Source organism: Oratosquilla oratoria, chromosome 37 (genome assembly GCF_046742065.1).
Source record: "Oratosquilla oratoria isolate Oo_2021 chromosome 37, ASM4674206v1, whole genome shotgun sequence".
NCBI classification, from domain to species: Eukaryota; Metazoa; Arthropoda; class Malacostraca; order Stomatopoda; family Squillidae; genus Oratosquilla; species Oratosquilla oratoria.
In genome coordinates this window covers 3,280,702-3,285,701 of record NC_134813.1, presented here as the reverse complement: position 1 = coordinate 3,285,701, position 5,000 = coordinate 3,280,702, and the positions used below count along the sequence as shown (strand labels likewise).

Here is a 5,000-nt window from a genome sequence, read left to right as displayed (position 1 = left end):
ACACATATAAGCACACACGACGATATCTCCTCTTCCCGTAAAATACAAATATATAAACACACACACACACACTCACACACACGTACATGTGAACGTGTACACATAAGCACACACGACGATATCTCCCCTTCCTGTAACATACAAGTATATAAATACACACACACCACAACAGACATATACGACTCGGTGGCGTGATTGGTAGAGATTTAGAATTATGTTATCGAAGTATCGGCGGTACATGATTCGAATCCCTCCCAGGGTTGAGTTTTTTTCAGTATCGCTGCGCTTCGAGTCGTTACTCCAACTCGTGGGCGGGGAGTTGGAGATGTGTGTGCGTGTAAGTTCATAGATCGGATATACGAGCTCTGCCGGGAGGGAAATGGCTGTCGATCACGAGTCCAATACGTGATCCAAAAGACCAAGATGAATCACACACACACACACACACACACACACACACACACACACACACACACACACACACACACATGTGAACATGTACACATATAAGCACACACGACGATATATCCCCTTCCCGTAAAATACAAGTATATAAACACACACACACACGCACGCACGCACACACACACACATACACACATATGTGAACGTGTACACATATAAGCACACACGACGATATCTCCCCTTCCCGTAAAATACAAGTATATAAATACACACACACACACACACACACACACACTGATAATAGCAATGAGCTAGAGAGATAACGGGGGGGGGGATATAATAATTCCAGTCTTCCTTAGCGTTTCACAGTTTTCTTCAGTGTTTCACAAAGAGAAAACGGAAGCAGCCAGATAACGTCAGAAGCTGCGCAGAACGGCTCAAACGGTTAGACCTGGTGTATATAGATCTTGCCGTAAACCTAAGCTAGTTAACGAGTCATTTTTTTATTTTTTTATTTTTTATTCTCCCTCCAAAGATCCATATGTATGAACTAAATATATAATTATTAGATGTTCATATTTATGCTTAAATTAATTTACTTTCAATTACTAACCAAATATTTGATTCTATTTTGTTTTCTCATAAATACGCGAACGAGGTTATAAATGGGATTTCCCAGTTTCCCACCTAGGCCTCGAGCGAGTTTGCATATGTACAGTGTACGTATGCATGCGGTGATGTGGTATTGAGTATGGTGCATTGTACATGTAGTCAGCGCGTTGGTTGGGCAGCTAGCTGCATGCAACCAATGAACTTCCCTGCATACAGGTACCATGCAATTCGCAACTAGCGACATTATGTAGCACTATAGTCGTGTAGAGTCTAGTCAACATGTACTAGTATACGCGCGCATGCAGCTGATACGAAGCTAGGCTAGGTAAGCCATTGAACTCTAGCAGCTATACCGCGTACACATACGTACGTACATCAACAAATTAAAGTTGATTGATGCATTGCGTTTATGATATCGATTGATAATGCAATGATTGATCACGGGTAAGTTATGTTTGCTCTGATCCTTTCATCAATGGTGATGGGATTCAAGGATTGCCAAATGATGGATAATGCATGAAAAATGTTGAATCTTGCCGCGGGAGCGTTTTTTTTTTTTTGGGGGGGGGGGGGGGGGATCGCTCCCGCTATTGGATTTGCGAGAGCGACATTGGAACTTTCCCGAGCGAAATCGCTCGTCGCTCCCGTGTATTTTTTTTCGCTGATATATATATATGTATATATATACATATATATATATATATATATATATAATATGTGTGTGTGTGTATGTATATATATGTGTTTATATATATGTATATATAAATATGTATATATATGTGTGTGTGTGTGTATAATATATATATATATATATATATATATATATATATATATATGTTTACTTGATTTTCTATATTTTTGTTTTTTATGGACTGAGGAGTCATGTAAGGTGGTGGGAGAGAAGCGAATTAGGGAAGGGAGGACAGAGGAATGGGTTTGTTGTACGGAGGAGGGAGGAAGCCGGGTGCAGAGTTTAGAAAGGACAATGAAAGGAAAACAGGAGGGAAGTGGACGGGGTTTGGAGGTAGGAAGGGGTGAGAAGGGAGTGAGGTGTGATGCGTGGAGGGAGGAGGGGGGAGCAAGTGGATAATGGGGTAAGGGGGGTAGCAGGAAAGAGAAGTGAAAGAGGGGAATGGGTGGTGATTTGGGGCATGGTTAGTGGGAGAGGGGAAAGAGGGGACATAGTGGAAGAATAGGAGGGGAAGGGAAGGAGCCGAGGTGGAGGAAGGAAGTATATGGGAGTTAAGGGAGAATAGAAGGGAAATGAAAGTGGGAAGAGAGGGAGGGAAGGAGAGGGGAGAAGTAGAAGAGGGGAAGGGGATGTAGTCCTGACGTCATAAGGGGAATTGGAGGTGAGCAAGCTATGGGGACGATGGCAATAGGAAGCTTTCCATCTTGGAGCATTGGGTAACGTTCCTGCCTCGGAACGTGGAAGCTCCAGGTTCGATCCCCGGTCAGTAAAAGAAAATATTTTTCATTTGTTTTCAGTCCCCCTCCACAGTGGCGGACATCAGTGGTGCGGTAGACCAGTGTCGTGTATATATATATGTATATATATATATATATATATATATATGTGTGTGTGTGTGTGTGTGTGTTTGTGTGTGTGTGCTAGCACCAAATCAGTATGCTCGAGCTGATTACACTGATTTCAGACTTCCTTCAGAAGCACAGGCATTATTCCAACATGCGCTTCTCACCGTACACACATACAACCTTACCAAGTCGGATTAAGCCACCGTGGTGAGGTACAGAGGTTGTATAGCCCCTCAGAGGATAGGCCGGTCCTGCACTGAATCGCTAAGGCTGAACTACACTGTATACGCTAGACTATGACGAGAGAGGTTTTTGTTGTTAATAAAATCGTTTAGTGGCAGTTTGAATAAAACTCATATGAGATGACTGCTGCATTAGTTTCTCTTCTTTTAAATAGAAACGCATGGCGGGAGCCAAAAGTGGCCTTTCATAGTGTTTGAGGTTTGCGAGAAGTGAAAGGGGAAGTGGGAAACGTTTGGAGTAAATAGAAAGTGAAGTAAAGAAGTGACGGAGTGGGGTGGTGAATCAAAGGAAGGGTAGTGAAGTATGCACAACAGAAGTGGCGATTCCACAAGGTGAAGTGGGAAGTGTGTATTGGGAAAGTGACGCATACCTAAGTGAGGAAGTGAATAAAGGAAGTGGAAGAGTGGAAAGTGCTCGTAGGGGAAGTGTGTGGAGGAAAAGAGAAGCGAAGTGATAAGGAGGGAGAGGTATTAAGAAGTTCACACAGAGAGAGAGAGGGAGAGACAGGAAAGTGAGAAGTGAAGTGGGGCAGGTCTCGTGAGGGGACGTGGCCGCCGCCTTCAAGCGAGGGGAAATAACTGGAGTGAGTGAGGGGAGAGAGAGAGACGGGAGGGGGAGGCGAAGAAACACAACAGGAATCGGGCAAAGCATTTGAGGGGAAAGGAAACATCACGAGTGAGAGAGAGAGAGAGAGGGGGCGGGGGAAACTGGTGTGAGGAAGTGGCCGAGGGGATGGGTAGAGGGGAGACAGGAAACAGAATGAAGACTGAGAGGGAGAGGTTGAAGAGATTGAGGGGCAGAGGTGGAGGTGGAGGTGGAGGAGGAGATGGCAATGTGGCGAGGGGGAAGAGGTGGTGGTGGTAGAGAGGATGGCGGTGGTAGAGAGGATGGTGGTGGTGGTAGTGGTGTTGGAGGAAGTGGTTGAGCGCTCAGGAGGGGGAGGGGGTGCGGTTGGTGTGCAGCAGCTCCAATATTAGGTCAGTATCGCACGGGGCACCGTGGAGAGAGGATCATTGACACGACGCATTGTCCGCCTTAATCCCTCTTTGTATGCGAGCCAGCAGCTCAGAGCAGCTCCTGTGTGCAGCTGGGCCTGCCTACAGGGCCCCCGGGGAGCTGGTGGGAGTGCTCCGCCCTCAGCGGTTGTGGATGGTGCAGCTGGAGAAGTGCCCTTTAGCGCAATACTGGGAGCCAACCAGCGGCACTACACCAAAAGCTGCTGCTGCTGCTGCTGTGAGGAATGACGGGTCTAAGGCAGCAGCTTCAGCTTGGGACTACACCGATGAAGTGATTTAACTGGAAAGAAAAGAGAAACGAAGTGAATCTGCAGGAGCATCTTCGACTACTCCTGTTGGTGGTGATTAAAGTTAGCGTTGGTGTCGTGGACGTACGCCTTGTTTGGGTCAAGTCGGACCCCGTCGCCCCCCCCCCTCCTTCCTTTCGTCCCCTTCCCCTTCCCCCCCTCGCCCCGCCGTCGCCCATCTCTCTCCCCCACCCCTTCTCTTTTCGGCGCCCCATCGACGATTTCGTCCCGTTGCACCAGCAGACAGGGAGGAGGAGGCGGTGGTGGAGGTGGAGGAGGAGGTGGGCTGGTCATGGTGCAGCTGCACAGTCCCAATCCCCCGAAGAGCAGCAGCTGCAGCGGCAGCAGCGGCAGCAGCAGGAGGAGCAACAGCAGCAGTAGCAGCAGCAGCAGCAGCTTCAGCCTGCTGAGCATGTCGAGAAAACCCACCAGATAATTCTTCGAGTGTGAGAATGGCGTGAAGGACGAGGTGCAGCTGCAGATCAGGGGGCTCGTACTTGGCTGAAGAAGGAGGAGGAGGAAGAGGAGGAGAAGAAGGCTGAGGTGGAGAAGGAGGAGGAGGTGGAGGAGGAGGAGGAGGCGAGCCGTCGTAGTGTGAGGTGTCGGCGGGAGGAGGTTGTGCTGTTGTGAGGACCTCCGATACTATCGGACTTTAAGAGGGAGAGAGTGAGAGGGAGAAGGAGAGAGAGTGAGAGAGCGAGGACCAGCCTGGCTGTCTGCCTACCTGGAGGTGGCATGGTGGCATGAAGCCCGGGCCGGACACACAAACCCCGGACCAGAAGAGAAACACAAGTGTGGTCTTGCAAGAAGTGGTAAACTCAGGTGAGTTTTGTGGGCGAGAATTTTATTTTATTATTTTTATTTGTCTAAAAACAGACAAATTAACCCCGTTTCCCCCCTC

General features: G+C 48.0%; 1 protein-coding gene across 4 annotated transcripts in view; it reads left to right on the top strand.

The window, feature by feature from the left end:
* The window catches only part of enc (R3H domain containing protein encore), a 609,003-nt gene that overhangs the window by 37,967 nt on the left and 566,036 nt on the right, over positions 1-5,000 (top strand). For 2 of the 4 annotated variants that reach the window (XM_076175157.1, XM_076175152.1), the window contains exon 1: positions 3,668-4,921. The exons of 1 other annotated variant lie outside the window; for it this stretch is intronic. The gene's annotated coding sequence lies outside the window, so the exon portion shown is untranslated. Of the gene's footprint in view, positions 1-3,667; positions 4,922-5,000 lie in introns of those variants that run through there. One more of the 4 variants, XM_076175156.1, reaches the window with a different exon arrangement.